Genomic DNA, 21,803 nt, shown 5'->3' with positions numbered 1-21,803 from the left:
CCGGCTCTTCAATCTCTAATGGGTGACAATTGAACATGTGGTGGGATGGGTGTTTAAAATACTAGCAATAAATATCCACTTCATACAGGTCAGATTGGCAAACATTTAAATATGTGGCACTACCAAGTGAAGAGACACAGGAAGGAGAAGCAATGGAAACTTACAGGCACTGATTGTACTGAAGAGCTTGTGTGTGTGTGTGTACTGGGTGGTTAAGCCCAGGGCTTTGAGCATGCTAGGCAAGCACTTTTCATTTGAGCCATGTCCCAGCCCTTTTGTTTTTATTTTTTGTAGGGTTTTGCTAGCTTTGCCTGGGCTAGCCTTGAATTCAAAATCAACCTGCCTTCACCTCCCGAATAGCTGGGATTACAGGTGCCTGCAACATACCCATTTTAGAGCATGGTTTAAAATTTAATGTGTATATAAATCTCCTGGAGCTTTGGGTAAAATTCAGATTTAAGTAAGTTTGGGGTGGAGTCTAAGATTTATCACTTCTCAGAAGAACTCAAGTGATATGGATGTAGTTTGTCATGAGATCACTTTTGGATCAGCAAGGCCCTACAGCTCTGGTCTTTAAACTCTAAAATATATATATATGTATATATATATATTTTTTGGTGTCACAGGTTTGAACTCAGGGCTTCACGCTTGCAAAGTAGGTGCTCCACCACTGGGGCTGCACCTCCAGTCCATTTTCTTCTGGTTATTTTGGAGATGGGGGGGTCTCCTGAACTATTTGCCTAGGCTGGTCTTGAATCTTGATCCTCCCAATCTCAGCCTCTCAAGTAGCTAGGTTCACAGCCGTGAGCTACCAGTGCCTAATAATTTTAAAAATCAAAATCTTTGTACTATACATGTTTAAGTGGACATTAAAAATTTTAATTGTAAGTTTAGGTAGCTGGATGGATATAATTTCTGGCATATCGCATTTGCATATTTAAATACATGTTACATCACTTTTTTTTTGCGGTACTGGGCTTGAACACTGGGCCTTCACCTTGAGCCACTCCACCAACCCTATTTTTGTGCAGGGTTTTTGAGATAGGGTCTTGGGGAACTATTTGCTGGGGCTAGATCCTCCTGATCTCTGCCTTCTGAATAGCTAGGATTACAGTCATGAGCCACTGGCATCTGGCCATGTTACATCACTTTTAAATATACCCAATAGACAAATGAGCCTGTGAGGGACATGTCATAGTGAAAACATTACAGCCTGTTAATGCACAAGAAGGGTGGGATCAGCCAGGCCCTGGTGGCTCATGCCTGTAGTCTGTACTTGAGAGGCTGAGATGGGGAGGATTGTAGTCTGAGGCCAGCCTGGGGAAATAGTTCATGAGACCCCCATCTTCAAAAATAACCAGACCAAAATGAACTGGAGGTGTGGCTCAAGCAGTAGAGTGGCTGCTTTGCTGGGTGGTGTGGTTAAAGCCATTCAGTTTAAGTTCACTGTGATTTGGTTCAGGTGCTGCTCTTTTTTTCCTTTTCCTCTGATTTCTAATTTAGAAGGGATGCAGAATTTCCTCCCTTCTGCAACAGGTGCTTAAAAGCTGCTTTTGCTGAGGAGGGAGCAGTGACTCCTTACTTAGGCTCACAAGTTAACTAAAGACAGGAGAAAAGCTTGGTACCTCTGTCTCCATTTTGAATCTGTTACTGCTCCGAGCTATTCTCCGAGTCTACAGAGAGCTATTCTCTCTGTAGTCACTTTGCAATCACCTTGGAATCCAGGAAGAACAGGATTGATAACATCTTTATAGTACGAGGTGGAAGTTACTAACCCCACCCCCAAAGGAACAGAAGAACCTCCTCAAGACAGACCACCTTGCTGCAGGCTGGCTCAAATGATACAGTACCTGCTTTTCAAGTGTGAAGCCATAAGTTCAAACCCCGTACCATCATAAAAACAAAAACACCACCAATCCACCAGCCAGGCGTCAATGACTGTTACTGTAATAGCAAGGCCTCACTTGTAACAAGTCCTGAGGCCAATGAGCTGCCAGCCAGCTAGACCACCGGTGACCACTGGAACCAGCTGCGAGAGGACGGCTTGACAATTATGCACGCCTCTCCCTTTACCTCCAATTCCTCCTCCTATTTAAACCTGAAGCAAACGTCTGTTGGGGAAAGATGGTTTAAGTGCTTTCTTCCCACGGCTGCTTGTGCGTGTAGGACATTCCTTTCCCTGTCCCTCACTTACTCCTCCCTTTATTGGGCATGTTGGGGGGGGTGGTCAGACCAGACGCGTGGAACACAGGAATTTGGGTGTGAGGTCTAAAATCCCCTATATTGCTTCCTACACGGGCTTGGTCCCCCTAGAAAGGAAACATATAAATTCTTGACCGATGGCGTTTATTTCAGAGGTGCCACAGTTAAATATTAAGACATTCATCAACGTCATTTGGCATTACTGGGTCAAAGTAGCACGCCCTTACCATTTTGTCAGGCGTTGCCAAATTCCCTCTAGAGGGCTGCGAGCCTTCGTTCCCTGTTCCCATTTTCTTCCACATTTCTCTTTATTAGAAAAGCCCTAAGCCGGCGGGCGACAAACCTCAACCGCAGGGCTGGGAGTGGCGCCGCGCGAAGGCCGCGTGACGTCAGGGCGTCGGCCGGCGACGACGTCATCACCAGGGGCGGCGCCGCCCGTGACGTGGCGCCAGCAGGGGGCGGCGGCGCGCGCGGACTGGGCTTCTGCGCCCTCCTCCGCGCGCCACGCTCCACCGCTCGGCCGCGTTAGGCCGGCCGCTCCGCTCGCGCGCCGCGGCTCGGCCCGGGCTGTGGCGGGAGGGAAGATGCCACAGCCCGCGCCCCGGAAGGCCGCCATCCTGGGCTGCGGGCGTCGCGGTGAGTAGCCGGCCGGCGGGCGGCACTGCCCGCGTCTCCCCGCGGGGCTCCGGGCCTGCGCGGCCGTGCAGGGCGGGGTGCGGGGTCCGGGCGGTTCACGGAGCCGGGCCTCCCGCAGCGCTTTTGCCGGGGGCCGAGCGTTCAAGTCCTTGAAGAAAACAAACACTGCCCGGAAACGACAGGAAACGTTTCGAACTCAGGCGGACTTTCCCACGACCTCGTTCCTCTGAAAAACAAACAACTTTGATGATTGTTAGGATTGGTTGGCCAGATCCACATGTGTGACGCTTGGTCAGTAGGCTTCTCGTGTCTCTTTTTCCTTTGCAGTGTGTTGTGGAAAGAATTGGGGCATTTGTCTTGCGTAATTCCTGTACACCTGAAATTCATGCCGTCGGATAAGTTAAAAATATCACCCCCCCCAATTCTGATTTTTACCCCTTGAGGAATATTAATATGCTCGTTATGGGCTGGCTTTGTTTTATCAGAGATTTTGGTCTGGTGTTTTTTACTTAGGGAAACAGTCATGTATGGTTGGTTGGTTTTTCAAATATACAAAGGTGTAATCGTGAAGGCGCTGTTCATACCACCAAAATATTCTGTTACTCCTCCCAAACACAAGCTTAGGCCAGACTTGACTTGTATTTTTATTTATTTTTTTGCCTTTTACCACATATGCTCTGTACTAACATCTACCTTTCTTTAAGAAAAATAGGAAATAGAAAAGTGCTTTCTACCCGCAGTATTTTTCAGTTGAGCTTTACAAGTGAAATGTCATGAAACAGTCCACACTTCTCTTGACAGTTTCTGTGCTGTTCCTTGCAATTTCACTTCTCTGAAAAATTTCTGTGCTGTTTCTTGCAAAAAGTTCTGTAAAAGGTGCTAAACTGCTTTTGCTGAAAAGCACTGACTTCTTAACTTGGGCCCACAAATTAACTAAACACAGAAAAGCTTGGCATCCCTGCCTCCATTTTGTATCTGTCTTTGAGTCATTTACCTTACACTCACCTTGGAATCCAGGAAGAACAGACTTATCCATAATAAGGAGGAATGGAGGCAACTGCACCAAAGGACAGGGACATCAGAGCCTCCTCAGGACAAGTGATAACTTCTGCATAACCTCTCCCAAAACAAGAACTGAGATAATGACCCACTAAAACACACCTGGGACCAGGGATGTTTAACTATGCATACCTTCTGTCCCCTGTCCTAATCTTTGTCTATTTAAAGCTAAAACTCAGGTCTGTACCCCAAAGATGGCTGAAGATGGTTTGCGTGCTTACTTTGGCCTCTCCCCAGCCAGTGTGATAAATCTACTTTCTCTGCCTTATTAGTTGTGTAGGGTTGAGTTAGGAGGACCTGACATGAGGAAACCAAGGAGTTTGGGTCTAGGGCCCAAAAGTGTGGTTTCATCTTTACTTCACTTTTTCATCTTTTATTGTGAAGTATGTACCTAGCATGAAGTTTATTATTTAACTAGTTTTAAGTGTATTCACAATGTTGTATCATTATCACTACTATTCATTTCCAAAACTTTTTCATCACTCTGGCTCCTTTCTCTTACGAATTTTCCTATTCTAGCTACCTCATTGTAAGTAGAACCACAGTATTTGCCCATTTTTGTATATGTTTACGGGTATCTGTTTGACACTTTCCATTTTTTGGAGTGTATTAGTGGTATACTGGGGTTTGATCTTAGGGCTTTGCACTTGCAAGACGGACACTTTAGCCCTTGAGCCACATCCCTCAGCAAAAGGGTTCACATTTGAAAAAACTGCTTTCTTAAAGACCTTCATACCCTCTCAGTTGCTAAATCTAACCGCTCTACTTGCCCTTCATCAGTCTTTGGGCACCTCATTGTTGCCTGTCTGCGAGCCCTCTTGGTGTTCTCTGTAGTGGTCCTTATAGACTCTCTCCCCAAAATCCCTATATGTGCCTGTCTTCAGAGGTTCAGTATTTGCTCCCTATAGCCATTTTGCCATCTTCACCACTTAAACCCCCCTCTGCTATTATTTCCATATAACTTAAACTATAATTTTGATGTTTACTTTAAACTTCTCTGTGAGGCCTGGATTTGAATGTGAAGGCATCTTCCTATCACTGTTGTCTTGAGTGGAACATGGCTAAAATAGATTTCGTCCGTTAATGCTCCTGAATCTGTTCTGTGCCTGTTTCCTCATTAAGAATTGGAAGCGTGGTGTGGTGGTCTTGCCCCTTTCTCCCTTAGGGGCCCATGTCCTTTAAGTGACTAGTACAGATAGTTCTGTCTCTGCTCTTTCCCACTAACTTACTGGAGTTTGTTCCACTGGACTTCTTGATTTTAACCCCACTCCCAAACTATTTTATACACTGTTGCTAGGATCTTCCTGAGTTAGATTTGATTAAAGATAGTACTTAGCTCTCTTTTGCAAGCAGAGCTCAGCATCAGAGCCCAGCCTGTCTTCTGTAATTAATCACCTTCCACTAACCTTATCCTTCCCTCTGTGTATTTATCTGTATTCATGTTACAAGCACCCATTCTACTTACTATTCTCTTTGGGAAACTAAAAACATACCTGTACTTTCCTAGGAGTTGAACTTTCTGCTTGAAATGTTTCAGTATTTGACCATTGGAATCTTAGGGCTTTTTTTTTAAATTTATTTTATTGTGTTGGATGGGGGTACATTGGAGTATTTACAAAGGTTCTTAAAATGTATCAAATATATCATACTTGAATTCACCCCCTCCACTGCTCTCTTTCATATCTCCTCCTGGGATCTCAGTTTTAAAAGCCAAACTTAAATTACAATTTGTGTAAGAAATCTTCAAGTGTTTCAGAAAAAATTAACTTCTCCTTATCCTTTTTTCCACATAGCTTACTTATCTTTATTACAGAACTTTTGAGAATTTGCTGTATGATATGCCCAAGTCTTTTCATCTGCTTTATTATTTCTTTAGGGTTTTTTTTTTTTTTTTTTTTTTGCCTTAGGAAAAAAATGATACTACTGACCAGAGAATATGGTGGTTTCTAAGGTGCCTGTGGCATTGTCAGACTGCTTTTTAAAAAAGACCTTGCAGTTTGTAATTTCATCACTTACAAATGTACTATTTAACTGTCTACCTCCATGGCTCCATGGGTGCAGTGAGTGTAGTCATAGAACATAAGATGATACCACTGAGTGATACTGTAGCTATCTTGGCTTAAGTACAGTCTATGATGTTCCATGACAAAACATTTCAAGCATATTGTTGTCCTTCAGCAACACATGGCTGTATTTTAAACTTTAAATTTGAGTTAGAAAATAGAATAATTTTTGTTTGTGTATCTTTGCTATTTATTGACAATAAATAGCAAATAGGAAATAGACTTTTCCTTATGTATTTACATGTATGTTTCTTTTGGAAATAGTTTTTTTCATGTACTCAATCCATTATTTATGTAATCCATGCCATATTTGCTGTATATTTTTGTATTTTGTCTTTCTTTTGGGGAGAGTTGGTATTGGGGATTGAACTCAGGGCCTTGTGCTTGCTCAGCAAGCACTGTACCACTTGAGCCCTGCCGCCAACCTTTTTTGCTTTCATTATTTTTTTTAGGTAGGGTCTTGCTTTTGCCTGGGGCTGCCTTGGACCATGATCCTCCTACCTGTGCCCCCCTCCTCCAAGTGGGTGGGATTACAGGTGTGTACCAATGTACCTGAGGTAGGGTCTTGATAACTTCCTCCCCCCACCTTCCTGGCTTGACCTTGAGCCTCTGTCTATCTCCTTTTCCCATTCTCTGGAATTACAGGCATGAGTCACCACACCTGGTATGGAACTTTTAAAACCTTATATTATGGGAACTAAAAGTTTTTGTCGCTTTAAAAAAAATTAAGTATTTTATTTTACAACAATTATAGAGTCACATGCAGTTGTAAGAAATGATATAGGAACTCTTATGTACCCTTTACTTAGTTCTGCTCATTGGTAATATCTTGCAAAACTATAGCATAACATTATAGCCAGGGTATTGACACTGATACAGTTAAGATGGGGGAACAATTCCATCATCACAAGGATCCCACATTTACCTTTATTGGTCCCCTGGCCCCGTTTGTCCCCAGACAATCACTAATCTGTTTTTCATGTGTAATTTTTGTCCATTTAAGAATGCTATATGAACCCAATTATACAGTATGTAATTGTCAGGATTGGGCCTTTTCATTCAGTCTAATTCCCTTGATTCATCCAAGTTGTTGCATTTAGTAGTTGGGAAGAGGCTGATTTTAGAATCCTAGTTCCAGCATCACAGAATAGAACAGGAGTTCTCAAACCTGGCACTGTTGATAATTTTGTGCCATACAGTTGTTTGTTGTTGAGGACTGACCTGTGCATTGTAGGATGTGCATCATCCCTGGCCTTTACACCCTCTTCCCCTCTGTGTGACAACCAACAGTGTTTCCAGACATTGCTCAGAGTTCTCAGAGGTTGTCAAATATATCAGTCCCTAGCTGAGAACCACTGGAGTGGAGTACGGAAAGTAGACCTGGAGCTAAAAGACTGTAACATCAACTCTGGCACAATACATCCTTCTGACTACTTTGTACCTATGCATACCCTTCTACACATACTTCCATTTGAGCATTCTGTGATCCAAAGTGAAACTTACTTTATGTTCTATGGAAGAATTAGAAGTGAGGAAAAAATAGTTAACCCATACAAATACATGCACAGAACCCACAAGGATGGATGGGAAACTGTCTTTTGACTCCACAGACAGTAGTTGGCTGAAGACTAAATTGTGTGCACATGTTACAACTCCTAGAAACCAATACATGTATGGAGCCTAATGCCTTAACATAAGCAGCAGGGTTAAAGGAATAACTATTGGGTTAGAGATTTTTTTCTTTTAGAAAATACTTTATTTTGAAAAATTTTAGACATAAAAATGAAGATTTTTCAAACCTGTTAGTCAATCTTTTCATCTATAACCCTTCATCTTATATCCCTGTTGGTTAAACAAATCTTAAATATAGGATTAGATGATTTTTAGCAGTATGAAGCGGTCTCAAGCCAGGTGTGCTGGCACATGCTGTAATCCCAGCACTAGGGAGATGAGGGCAGGAAGATTATGAGTTGGAGGCCAGCCTGGGCCACATAATGAGACCCTGCCTAAAAAACAAACAAACAAACAAAAAACCACAAGAAAACAGTCTCCATTCTGACCTCCCATTCTTAGCAAACTTAATTTTAGAATACCTTTAGATAGACAGTCTTATAATTCCAAAGGCCAGAGTTCTGAAGTGGGTGGGCTTCAGTGAACTAAACCAAGGTATTGCAAGGGCTTTTACTTTCTGGAGCGGAGTGAGTTTTCTCTCGTTCCTGGTTATTACTGAACCTCAGTGGAGGCCACGGGAGATGCAGAAAGGACACAGGACAGACAGAAAGTTGTGGGCCAGGTGTGTTGGGCACTTGATGGAGACGCACACTAGCCTCATTGTTTTTTTACTTCTCTTTACTCTGCTTATTTCTCTGTCTTTTCTTTAAGGCCTTACTCCTTTACAGTTCTTTAAAACCTTGCTTCTAAAAGTGTTCTTTTCTATTCTTTAAAGTCTCTTAGACTCACTCTGTCCCATGTTTTCTCTTAGCTTTTCTTCAGCATAATCTCGCTTAAAGTTTTTGCCCTCAGACTTGCACCATCCCGTGTTCTCTCTTTAGCTTTCTTAAAGCCTCAGTGCTCAGACTTGCACTGTTCCATGTTCTCTTTAGCTGTTCTTTAGTTTAGCTTTTCTAAAGCCTATGTATAAAGTTCTCGGTGCAGACTTGCACTTACATTCTCTTTTTAGCTTTTTTGAAGTCTCGGCCCTCAGACTTGCAGGCAATCAATAGGAACCATTCCCTCACAAGCTGCCAACCAATTCTATCAACCCCTCTTTAGCAATTCCCCTTCGGCAGTTCCCCTTCAGCAGTTCTCCTTTAGCAGTTCTTTTTCCCTCAGCAGCCCTCCCTTCAGCAATTCATTTTTCCCCTTCAGCAATCCTCCCTCCAGCAATTTCCCTTCAGCCAAAAACCCCCTTCATCCAAAGGCCTCCCTTCATCAAAAAGCCTCTCATCCTCCTTCACCGGAGTCTTTTATACCCAGTGGTAAACAAGGAGGTAAACAAGGAGGTGGAACAATGGGTCTCCTGGAGGGGCATGACATTATAACAAGAGGAACTTGCATTCCTGCTTCTCTGAACATAAACAACTCAGGAAAAGCAGCTGAGCTGCATCTCCTCTTCTCACTCTCTTCTGCGGCTCGGGCTGTGCCAAATCTCAGCCTACAGATTATTTGACATAAACATCTTAGGAAAAGCAATTGCTGTGCATGTTATTCTTGCCCTATTCTGCAGCTGGGGCTGTGCCGATCTCAGCCTGCAGAACATTGAGTACAACTATGCTTATGTCCTCATAAGCTTCTCCTACTCTGCTCCCCACACTGGAGCTTCTGGGAGACCGTGTGTTTCCTTGCTTTTGGAAAGCCACCCATAGACTTTGGCCTGAGGCGCTAACCCTCCATCTTCAGAATGAGCAATGGTAGGTTGCATTCTTCTATTGCTGCACTCTGATCTCTTGGTCTCTCTCCCTCTTCCACACTTAGGGTCCTCATGACTATAGTGTACTTACCCAGGGTAACCTAGGATAGCTCCATATTTTAAGAATGTTTGGTTAGCAACAAATCTTAATTCCATCTTCTATTTTAATTCTGGCATTAGGATTTGGACATTTCTGAGAGGAACCATTGTTTTTTTGGTTACCACATAGCTTATCAATTATACTTCTTTTTGGAAAAAATTTTGATTGCTCTTGAGTTTACAGCATACATTTTAAACTAATTTGAATCTGCATTTAAGTGACACTACATCACTTTGCGCATAGTATAGATACTTGTAGAGTATTTGTAGTTCCTTCCCTCCCTTGGCGACACTGCTCTTAATTATTTCACTTACATAGATGCTGTAATTGCCCAGTGCATTGTTATTATTAATTATCTTTTAAGGCAAAGAATTACTTTCATTTTTCCTTTCTCCAGTGCTTTCCTTCTCTGTATATAGATCCAGGTTTTTGACTGATACAATTTTCCTTCTTCCCAAAGAATTTCTTTTTCCATTTCTTGCTGTGTAGGTTTGATGGAAATGAATTCCTCAGTTTTGTTTGAGAAAGTCTGTATTTCTTTTCCACTTTTCCAGGATAATGTCAGTGGGTGGATATACAATTTTATGTTGTCTATATACAGTAGTATAGGCTTTTTAGTGAATTACCAATCAGAAATTGTTTACTGTGTTCGTGGAGATAAAAGTTGAATTAAAAATTTCAGCTGGGCATGGTGGCATATACCTGTAATCCCGATTACTCAGGGGGGCTGAGGCAGGAGAAGCATTTGAGCTCATGAGTTACTGGATATTATATAAAGGGAAAATGGGCATTTGAAAAAGGAACGACTAAATGCCAAATCTAAAAAACCCCGCAGTAACCAGATTTAATGCTTCAGTGGATTAACAGCATAAAATATAAAAAGATAAGAAATAATAATAATACCTGATAATGATAATAAATGACTGTGTAACTAGTTTATGTATTTACTGTATTTTCTATCTTTATATAGTGTGTTCTACTTACAAGAAAAGTTTACTATAAAACAGTGTGCCCTGTTATGCAGGCAGCAGCCTGGTACAACCAGAGTTTACTGTGTCTCTCGATTGCATCCTTTTCTGTTCTGCTTAACATCTCACATTGTTTTGTTCATGATGGCCTAGGAGCCATAGATACAGGGAATAGCAGGTTGTATCAGGTAGGTTTGTCAGGTACACTGATGTTCATACAGTGATCAAATTACTTAACACATCTCTCAGAACTTACCCTGTCTTTCAAGTGAGGTATGACTGTGATGGTCATGATGAGTCTGTGATTCATTGTTTATGTTGAGTAAGTTCCCGCTCCCTCCATCCCTCCCTTTCTTCTGTCTAATTTTAGTGGTGGATTTCAGTATTTTGAGAATAAGTGTTTTTCTAACAAATGAAGAATTATGTAGTCCTTTATCACATTTAATGTAATTATATGCTGAGATTCCAAAGATTTTGATTGGGGGAAAAAAAGGATACTAAACTGTTGAAGCCATGAGATGAGAACATCTTGACCAACAGGGCTGGGGATGTAGCCGAGAGGCAGAGCACTTACCAGTATGCTTGAGGCCCTGGGTTTAATTCCCCGCACTGAAAAATACATGCACACACACCCAGAGGAAAATTCCGTGATGCAGAAGTTTCAGGCAGAATGGGCACTAGTGTTCAAACAACTAGTGTTCACATCTCAATTTCTCCTTTTCCTAGTTGTGTATCCTTAGGGCAAGTTACTTAATTTCTTTAAGATCAAAAGGCGACAATAGCCTGGCCCCAGTGGTGCACACCTCCTAGCTACTCAGGAGGCAGAGATCAGGAGGATCAGTTCCAAGCCAGCGGGCAGATAGTTCTGTGTGAATGGCAAATAGTTCTGTGAGACTCTGTCTTGAAAAAAAAAAAAAAAAACCTTCATAAAAATAGGGCTGGTGGATGAAGGCCATGAGTTCAAGCCCCAGTACCGCAAAAAAAAAAAGGAGATAGTAATCCTTATTGTTTCTTTATTTTACACTCTGCACTAGTTTTTTGTCCTTTGGTTGACCTTCATTTGCATAACTGACTAGTGTACCTAACCCATTTTGTGAGTATTTCAAACCCAAGAAACTCACTACCCACTAGAGAAGTGAACTTTCTGTAGCATGGTTTAAGGGTAGTCAACTCAGCCAGCAATTCTTTGGACCCTAGGACCAAACTGGGTATAGAAGACCTTGCTGATTGCAGAGATACATATGCTTGTTTATACTGGCTATGTTTTTAGTTCACTTATTTAGTTTTTTTTTTTTTTTTTTTTTAGTGGGACTGGGGTTTGAACTCAGGACTTCCTGGTTGCAAAGCAGGCACTTTGCTGCTTGAGCCACACTTCCAGTCCATTTTGCAGTCCATTTTTCTTTGATTGTTTTGGAGATGGATCTCTGGAACTATTTGCCTGGGCTGACCTTGGACCAAGATCCTGCAGATCTCAGCCTCCCAAGTAGCTAGGGTTACAGGCATGAGCCATAGTACCTGGCTTATTTAGATATCTTGTAACATCTTATGTATTGTGGATTTTTCTTTTTTCTTTTTCCAGTGCTGGGAATTGAACCCAAGGCCTCATTACATGGTAGTTAAGAATTCTGCCACTTGAGCCATGCCTCCAGCCCTTTTGTTTGTATTTTGTTTTTGAGATAGGTATTTTGCTTTTGAGATAGGCCACGGCTGCCTTCCTCTCTCCCCCTCTGCCTCCCAAGTAGATAGAATTGCACCACAAGAAGGAAGGGAACTAGAGATAATCGAGTTTCATAGTTTATGTTTTGTTGTTGTTTTGGGTTTTCTTTTTTTTTTTTTTTTGCAGGTGTAGGGGGGGTGGGGCTGTAAGTGGTTGTATGCTGTCTTTTTTTTTTTTTTTTTTGGTGGCACTGGGGTTTGAACTCAGCGCCTCATGCTTGCTAGGCAGGAGCCATTCCACCAGCCCTTTTTTGTGTTGGGTATTTTCGAGATCGTCTCTTCAACTATTTGCCCGGCTGGCTTTGAACCATGATCTTCCTGATTTTTGCCTTTTTAGTAACTAGGATTACAGATGTGAGCCACAGAGACCTGGTGTCTGCTGTCCATTTTGATACTTCTCTCTTAGGAGTTGCAGTCTGGCTGTTGAGCAGCAGCATCTTTGCAGTTCATAGTCTGAATTACTTTACACCATTGATTGTTTCTTCTCTCTGACAGACTCACACATTACCTGCTGGGCTTCTGAGATCACTTGACTGTTGAAATGCCCATGAGGGCATTTCCCAAGCATTGCTGGCAGCCTTGAGTGGACACAAAGTCTCAGAAATGAATTAAAATACAGTAGATTGTAATAAAAGATAGGCTTGGACACTAAGAAGGACTGGTATATATAGAATCATGCAGTTAGAAAGAGCTACAATGTAATGATTCCAATAAATAACAAGCATATCTATCATCTCTTACTGACCTGTTTGCCCCACATTCTCCTTATTGTCTCTGTGGATCTTTTGTGTGAGGGTTGCCGCTGTCTGCTTGTACTGTGTACAGGGAGGTTTTAAATAATAATGACTAGCTTCCACCGGCTCCTTTCGCTTGACCAGGTGTCCTGAGGTTTGCACTTTCATGTACTTTGCCTTGTTGCCTGTCCTCTCAGTTTCCTTTTCTTTGATGCTTGATTAATTAGATTTTTTTTCTCCCTTCACCATTACTTGTAGATCTCTTCTACATTTAAGTTAAGACCTTAGATACTATAGTATGTGTATATATATATAATTTTGGTTTTTTTGCAATGTTGGGGTTTGAACTTAGGGCCTTGTGCCCTCTATGCAGACACTCTACCATGTAAGCCAAAGCACCAGCTCAATATGTATGTTCTTGTTGGGTTTCATTGTTTTGTTTATTTATTTATTTTGTGGTACTGGGGTTTTAACTCAGGGTCTACACCCCCAGCCACTCCACCAGCCCTTTTTGTGAAGGATTTTTTTGAGATAGGGTCTCGAACTGTTGGCCCAGGCTGGCTTTGAACCATGATCTTTCTGATCTCTGCCTCCTGAGTAGCTAGGATTACAAGTGTGGGCCATGGCTATTTTGCTTATTTTTTGAGACAGCCCAGGCTGCCCTAAATTATGAAACTCAGGCAGGCCTGAAATTTCTTGATCCTCCTACCTCGGCCTACCCAGTGCTGGCATTATTGGCATGCACCACCACACCCAGCTGATTTTTCTTGTAGAAAAGAGATGTCTAAAAATCATTCCAGGAAGCATTTGTTGTCTGGGATTTGCTCTGAACCTTTCCTGATTCAGTAATTTCCTTGTGTGTAATTATAAAATACTGCTGGTTGCTGGGTGCCAGTGGCTCATGCCTGTAACCCTAGCTACTTGGGAGGCTGAGATCAGGAGAATTGTGGCTTGATGCCAGCCCAGGCAAATAGTTCAAGAGACCCCCCATCTTCAAAATAACCAGAGCAAAATGGACTGGAAACATGACTCAAACAGTAGAGTGCTTTGCAAGAACGAAGATCTAAGTTCAAACCCCATCCCACCAAAAAGAAGCAGAATAAAATATTGCTGGTGGTAATGCACTCTTCTTGTTTTCCAGGGTTGATAGGAATGAGAAGGAGTAATGTGTATTTTTTTTGTTGTCATCACCTGGTAATTTCACAGGGATACGGTAGGAACAGTACTGTTACAAACTAGTATTTGTCTTCACATGACGAGCGAAGTAAAAGTGACTACGCCTTTTTTGTGGAAAAGGCTAACAAATGCTGTTTGACAGTTTGGAATATAGAATAGACTTACAAAGAAAACAGCTGGAGACTATTGAAAGGTAAATACTTGGCATTTAAAGATATGAGGCAAGATAGATGAGGAGACACAAAAATTGTTTTTAGTAAGTATTAAAAGGGTCAGATTTTAAGTTACAAGGATAGGGATCTGCCTTCCTCTTTGAAATAGCAAGAAGCTGCAAGGCTCCTTGAATGGGTAGAGAGACAGAAAAAGTGGAAGGCATATCTAACAAAAGGAAGTCCTAAAAGCAGTTTTGTCTTCGTGTTTGGGTAGCTCTAGATCACATCTCCACACTTTAAAAGTAATAAACAACACCTATCTTAGTGCTTAGAGCCATTGTCTAAGAACTCAGGGCTGCTAGACAATATGGTTGGTAATGGTTTCCCCCAGCTCAGAGTGTAAGACTACAGGTAAGAACCACCCATTTCCTGTGTAGGGAGCAGGAAATGTTTTTCCCTTTTCCCCCCAATTTCTCCCTACTTTCCCCTTGTTATACTAAAACAAATCCTTGTTAGGACTTTCACTTTGTGCGACTTCTTGTAAGACATCCTGAAGTTCTTTTTCCGTTGGTGGATCTCAAAAACCTATGGTTGTGTGTGGAAACTGGGGATCTGAGGGAACCCCTGCATCCCTCCTCCCATAAGAGGCAGACATTTTTAGTGTAACTGAACATGAAAATTGCTTTGTGGTGAGAGAAAGTAAAAGCTGTCCAGATAAACAGATCTGTCCCGTTAGCCTTGTGATACAAGATGTACACAAAGGGGAACTTATGCCCTGGAAAATGATTCACAGAAGAAAAAAACACTCTTGACTCTCTTGCTTTTAGAACATTTGTTTGGTGTTTGAATTTTATTTTCAACTTTTTTTTAAACATTTCTTGCTGGTGTTTAAAACCCATTCTGTTTTCTTTATGCAATTTGGTATGGAACTCTCCTTTGCTGCTATTAAGAAAAGACATTATATTTCTTTGAAAGCTTTAAACTATTCAGTCCTCTCCAAAGTTTTCCTTATATTTTTAAGTTACAAAGTTTTTTCCTAAAATTTTTTTACCTTATTTATTAAATACATATTATTTGTAGAAAATATTTTAAATAAAGACAAGTACAAAGAAAATTAGCTATAATGCCAGTAACCTGAGTCTATTAAATGTATATTTTTGGTAAATGTCAAAAGTGAAACTGGAGTTTTGGACCCCAGACCCAAACTCCTGGGCTTCCACATGTCAGGTCTTTCCATTCACCCCCTAATATGCCACATAAAGAGACATGGTGAAAGTAATGAAGGGAGGTTCATCACAGGGCTGAGGGAAGAGGCATAGTAAGCACTCAGTCCATTTTCAGTCTTCTTCGGTTAAAACATCAGCTTTAGCTTTGAATAGACAAAAGACTTAGGGCAGGGAGACAAAAGGTATGCATAGTTAAACAGTCCCAGTCACAGGTGTGGCCTAGTTGGTCATTATCTTAGTCCTGAGTTCTCCAGGACTCTGGAGAAGTAGTTACGGGTCTCATCACTTGAGGGGAGCAATCTGGTTCCCAAGACATGGTTAGTCCTGCTCCAGGGTGCAGCCTCGGCATTACAGGTAATTGTCCACATTTGGGGAGCGGTCTGTCCTGTAAGGCTCTGCTGTTCGTTAGGGGTAGTTTCAGGCTCTTGTCATAAAGATGTTATTGATCGTTCCTGTCCTTCCTTGACTCCAAGGTGGCTGCAGGAGAGAATGACTCAGCGCAAAGGACAATAGGTGCAAAATGGGGACAGATATGCCAAGATTTTTCCTGTGTTTAGTTAATTTGTGGAAGGTGCTCCAGTGGCACAGTTGGTTAGCATGTGATACTTATATAGTTAATTCGAGCCCTTATATAGTAAGGGCTCAGTGCTTTTCAGCAAAAGAAGTTTAAGTACTTCTTATAACAAGCAGTATAAACATTTTGTAGACAGTGTAGAGCAATTTTTAAAAAGTACTAGATTATACAGTGAAACATTAAGAGTTGTGAGATTTCAGGTGATTTTTAAAATATTTTCCTTTTTGCTTATCATGTCTTTGAGTTTTTAGCATAATAATAAAAGCTTTAAATATTAATAATTCCCAGGACCCTTACTGGTACTTGACGTATGGAACGCATACTGCGTTCCTGGTATTAGCCTTTTCTTTAGGATTATTTAATGATTATCAGAAGAAAAATGTTAGATTAGCACATTTACTGAGTTGTGATGCTGTGAATGGAATTAGTGGATTTATGCAATGTCATACTACAGATGATAGTGTAACAGACATTGTCTCCATGAACTTTCCCTAATCTAACTACTTTATTAATCTGGACTGTGTCCTTTGTTAATAGAGGATCAAGACCAGAGTTTTGGATTCCAGGCCCATACTCATGAGCTTCCACATGTCATGTTCATCCACTTGCCTCTGTGTACCAAACAAAGAGACGTGGTGGAGGGCGGGGAAAGGATTTATTACATAACCTGGGACTTGCTAAGAGAAGAGGCAAAGTAAGCACGTCAGCCCATCTTTGGCCATCTTCTGGGATATAGACATGAACTTTAGCCTTAAATAGACAAAGAATTAGGCAGGAGCAAAGGGTATGCATAAACAGTTCCAGTCACAGGTGTAGCATGGTGATCAGATTGGTCAGGTGGGCCTGGCTCACCATTATCTCAATTCTTTCAGAGTGCTGGAGAAGTTATCACTTTCCTGGGAAGGCTGCCTTTGGGGTAGTTTCCTCCATTACTCCTTGTAAATTTGTTACAGATAAGTCCTGTTCTTCCTGGATTCCAAAGTGAGTGTAAGGTAAATGGCTTAGACAAAGACAGATGAGAAATTGAGGCAGGAATGCCAAGCTTTTCTCCTGTGTTTAATTTGTGTAAGCACCTCTTACAGGATGACTATGAGAAGCATTTCAAAATGGATCTTCTTAGCTGAAAGCAGTAAGGTGGTTCCTGACTTAGAGTATTTTGACTTAATGATTTTTTGACTTTACTATGGTTCAAAAACCATACACATTGAGTAGAAACAATACTTCATATTTTGAGTTTTGACCCTGCTGTATTTCCTCTTCTCACACTCTGCTGAGCTACAGTTCCCAGTCAGTCCTGAGATAACCAAGGTAAGACAGTCTATACCTTACTGTGTTGCTAGGCTAGGCCATCAAGGTAGATTAGGTCTATGAAGCGTATTTTCAGGGTCTCAGGCTTGCTAGGCAGGCACTTTACCACTTAAGCCGCTCTACCAGCCCACTTTCTTGGTTTTATAATCAGGGATGTGTGAGTGTCTGATTTTGTATGTAGTGTTGTATCGTTTCACTTGATAACATAATTTAGAGTTAATATATAGTTAGTAATTTATGGAGATAGTTTCTTTTATTTATTTATTTATGTATTTGTTTTTATTATTCATATGTGCATACAATGCTTGGGTCATTTCTCCCCCCTGCCCCCACCCCCTCCCTTACCACCCACCCCGATAGTTTCTTTTATATAGCTGTATACTGCTTTATTGTGTGGGTATTTCTGAGTTTAACAAGCCCCTTATTTTTGGACAATTGAATTGATTTCATCTGTTTGCTATTTAAAACAATCCTATTGTGAATAACCTTATGCATACATGTATTTATTTATTTTTGAACATTTCATGGGTTTGTGTGTTATCCTTGTACAGGAGCTGTACTCATCTTTTCTGTATCATTTCAATTTTAGCATATGTGTTGCCAAAGTGAGCAAACATTTTTTTATTTTTACCACATGATAGATTACTCAAGTAATATTGCTGAGTCAAAGAGTAAATGTGTGTAATTTTAGTAGGTATTGGCAGATTACCCAGCATAGAAACTGTATCATATATGAGAGTTTCCCTACAGGCTCACTATCAGGGAATGATGTCAAGGTTTTGGATTTTTGTTAGTAGAACAGGTGGGAAAATGATAACTTAGTGTAGCTTTAATTTGCATTTCTGTTATGAACCGTACTGAACATTTTTATATGGCTAAAAACATTTTGTATTCCTCTTTCTGTGAACAGTTGGCAGAGTTGTTGCTTCTTCACTTGTAGAGTCTCTGAGAGTGTGGCTGATAAACACTGAGGTGGCTCCCAGTGGCTTCCTGCCACCAAATGCCTGAGGTTTGCAGAATATCCTCACCCAGAGCAGGAGTAGGACCTGTGAGTTGATGGTGATCCAGAGACTGTAAGAGGTGATAGAACATCAGCCTCATGATTGGGTTAGGTCATATGGCAATGATGATGGAATGTCACTCCTGTGACTGCTTCATATTATGCCGTTGTCATAGATGGACTGGAGTAGGAGACTCCTTACTGTTGTCAAGGAACTGCAGGCAACCTCTAGGACCTGAGGGTGGCTTAGCCAATAGCTGTTAAAAAACCAGGATACCTCAGTCTGCAGCTACCAGGAACTGAATTCTGCCAACCTGATGAAGTTGGAGCAGATTCTTCCGCTGCCAGGCCACCATGTGAGCTGCACTGGGCTGTCACCTTGGTGGCAGCCTTGGGGCCTCACAGAGGGCCTAGCTAAGCCACACTCACCCTTAACCACAGCAGCACTTTAAACCACTGAGTTTGTGGTACTTGGTTATATAACAATAGGAAAACTAATACCAAGATATAGTACCCTTTTGTTTGTGATACCACTTACATGTATTTTTTCTGCTTGATTGGTGGTCTTTTTGCTCTTCCTTTAATGTCTTTATTTGCTGTCCAAAGTTTTTTTAAACCTATGTTTTTATGTAATCTAGTTTATCTTTTCCTGCATTGTTTCTAATTTCTTTAGTAATATCTAGCAGAAATTTTACCAACTCTCAGATAATGGGGGAGTTTACTTGTTTCCTTCTAGCACTTATATGGTTTCATTTTTTATAGTTAAATAAAATGTATCCTCCTGAGTGATGTGAAGAATAGACCCCATTGTATCTTTTCCATATAGTTAAATGCTCTGTGATCTCAGCATCTCTAGTAAAAAGCCATTTCCTCTCTGTTTGTGATGGTATCTTTATTTATACTAAGTTAAGTTTAGTAAAACTTATTTATATTAAGGTTATACTACATTTCTAAGTTTCTGTGTGTAGTGGGGTCTTTTTTGCACTTCCTGTCCCATTGGTTTGTCAGTCTGTGTGTTACACTGAAGCATGTTCAGATACAAGAGCCCTGGATTTTATTGTCTAGTAGGGCTCATCCCGTCTTCATTCTTTTTTCTAGAATTTGCACGGCTATTCTCTGCTTATTCATTCTTTTCCAAGTATACTTAGCAATCAACTTGCTTAGCTACAGAGGAAAAAAATCTGATAGTGTATTTAACATGTATAAGTTAAAGTGGGAAGAGCTGGCTTGTCTATGACTGTTCAAGAATATGGTACATTTTTCCATTTGTCTTTGGGATTTTCAGGAGTTTCTCATGGTCTTCCTCATACGTTTTAGATATTTTGTGTTAAACATGTGCTTAGTGTTTAATTTTATCTTAAGACTTTTACAAATGAGATGTTTAGGGGAGGGAAGTTCACTTGTCAGGTTTTGAGATAAATGATATGCTCATTTTATTAAAACCAATTTGAGTTTGTTGTGCTAGTGTAAACCTTAATCCTAACACTTGAGAAATGGAGGCAGAAGGATCGCAAGTTTAAGGCCAGCCTGGGCTGCATAGTAAGACCCTGTCTCACACGCATACACAGAAATGTGAAAGATTTCCTTTAAAAAAAAAAAACAAAACTTAGTTAAGTAGCAATAGGGTTATTAGATTTCGTTTTTTGGGTTATTAGATCTTTAATGAAATTAAAGAGTTCCCCTGCCACCCTGGTCCAGGAGATTGGATTTTGTTGCTGCATTTTGACTTTTTCCTCTCCTTTTGTTTTTGTTTTTTTCTGAAGAACTCATGAATTTACTTCTTTTACAGTGATTGGTGTATTAGAATTTCCTTTAGGATTGGGGTCAATTTAAGTACATTGTATTTTCATTTAAAGCTATTCTAGGCTAGGTGTGTAGTTTAGACACTTGCCTAACATACACGAAGTCCTGGCTTCCATCCCCACTACTATGCATGTGTGCACATGTATACACACACACACACACACACACACACACACAGTGTACTCTTCTAAGTTTTCATATTGACTTGGATAGAATTGTATAAAGTCATCTGTTGATTTTAAAAAACTTTCTTCTCACAATGTTTTCAAATTAATCATTAAGAATATAAACTGAGAGAAAAAGATTTACAACTTTGTTTGCATGCTGAATATTTTACTTAGTGAATATGTCTAATGAAACTTGTTAAACTGGTTAGCCATCTTCTTCCCCATAAACATTTATTTTCCTACATATGTTCTCACGTTACACTCTTCTCTAAGATTTGATGTTGCACGGATCTAAACAATGTCCTTTAACCCCATCTGGAACAGAAATACACTTTAAAAAATACAAACAAGTGTATGTTAATTATGAACACTGGGTACCATGCTAAACATTTGGGCTTGAAAAAGATGGAAATGATCTCTGTCTCCTGACGTTTGTCTACACGAGGTCTAGCCATGCTCACATTATAGACTACTATTTATTGAGATACCTGCAGTTCACCCATCTGGAAAGGATGGCTCTGCTATCATTAACCATCTCCAGTGGCAGTGTTGGGCATCACATTTTCCAGCCACTCTTTGCAGGTCACTTTTTCTGCTAACAACTCCAGCAGTTATTCTGCCACACAGGACTGAATCCACTAGCCTATCGACATTTTTATTCTGACTAATCCTTCCATATATTGATCCACTGTTATAATCATCGTGTAGCTCATTCTTTGCTCCATTCCTGGTCTTTGCTTTCTCCCTGGCACAGCGCCCACTCTCAGCTTACAAGACATCTTGTCCTGAGCAGCTACCAGACCATGACTTGAGGAAAACATAAAACCAAACTGATTTGTTTCACTTAAGTCCATGCACCCATCTGGTTGGCCTTTGATTCATTTAACTTTGCAGATATATTCCATGGATATCTAACTATGAAAATTGGGGCTTTATTAACTATTCAAGTTTATGATTGAAAGAATTCACTCACTAGTTGTTTGGCATTAACTAACCTTACATATTTGCTTTGACCTTCCTTTTAAAGGCTTTTAGTGTTGGATGTTGAAGCCAGGGGTATTTGCCAGTAGAAGACATAGCAACTAATACAAAGCAGAGACACTATTGTGTGGATACTAAATTTGTCATTTGTCGGGATGGATTAGGTCACAATTTCAGTTTTTGATTTTTGTTTGGCTACTTAATGTCTTTAAACAGTTAAAGTCATTTTATGGGGGTAAGGGTGAGTAATAGGGTTAATCTGATTAAAGTACAGTATATTCATGGGTGAAATACCATGGTAAAACCCCTTTAAACAGTGAATATCACTTTAAAAAAAAAGAGCACGAATAGGTCCTGTTAGGGATGGGTACTAGTAGGAAGGAGGGTGAATATGGTCAATGTACTTTATATATATGTATGAAGATAGAGTGTTGAAACCTGTTGAAATCATGTTAAATAGGGGAAGGAGTGAGGGAGGATGATGGTGGGGTAAACCTAACCAAGGTACATTGAACACATTTATGAAAAT

General features: G+C 40.7%; 1 protein-coding gene, 1 long non-coding RNA gene and 1 other non-coding gene across 5 annotated transcripts in view; 1 reads left to right on the top strand and 2 right to left on the bottom strand.

The window, feature by feature from the left end:
- Window positions 1-2,725, bottom strand: part of LOC141418636 (uncharacterized) — an 85,920-nt gene extending 83,195 nt beyond the window's left edge. The window contains exon 1 of the long non-coding RNA XR_012443307.1: window positions 2,430-2,725. This is a non-coding gene — a long non-coding RNA (uncharacterized lncRNA). The remainder of the gene's footprint in view (window positions 1-2,429) is intronic.
- The window catches only part of Galnt11 (polypeptide N-acetylgalactosaminyltransferase 11), a 46,272-nt gene continuing 27,150 nt past the window's right edge, over window positions 2,682-21,803 (top strand). The window contains exon 1 of one of the 3 annotated variants that reach the window (XM_020162003.2): window positions 2,682-2,838. The gene's annotated coding sequence lies outside the window, so the exon portion shown is untranslated. Of the gene's footprint in view, window positions 2,839-2,930; window positions 3,130-15,345; window positions 15,796-21,803 lie in introns of those variants that run through there. The other 2 variants (XM_020162004.2, XM_074060427.1) reach the window with 2 other exon arrangements.
- LOC141421031 (U6 spliceosomal RNA) lies at window positions 17,830-17,938 on the bottom strand. Its single transcript, XR_012445737.1, has one exon. It is a non-coding gene; the product is annotated as a U6 spliceosomal RNA (small nuclear RNA).

Source organism: Castor canadensis, chromosome 2, assembly GCF_047511655.1.
Source record: "Castor canadensis chromosome 2, mCasCan1.hap1v2, whole genome shotgun sequence".
Classification (NCBI taxonomy): domain Eukaryota; kingdom Metazoa; phylum Chordata; class Mammalia; order Rodentia; family Castoridae; genus Castor; species Castor canadensis.
This window is presented reverse-complemented; position numbering and strand designations above follow the sequence as displayed.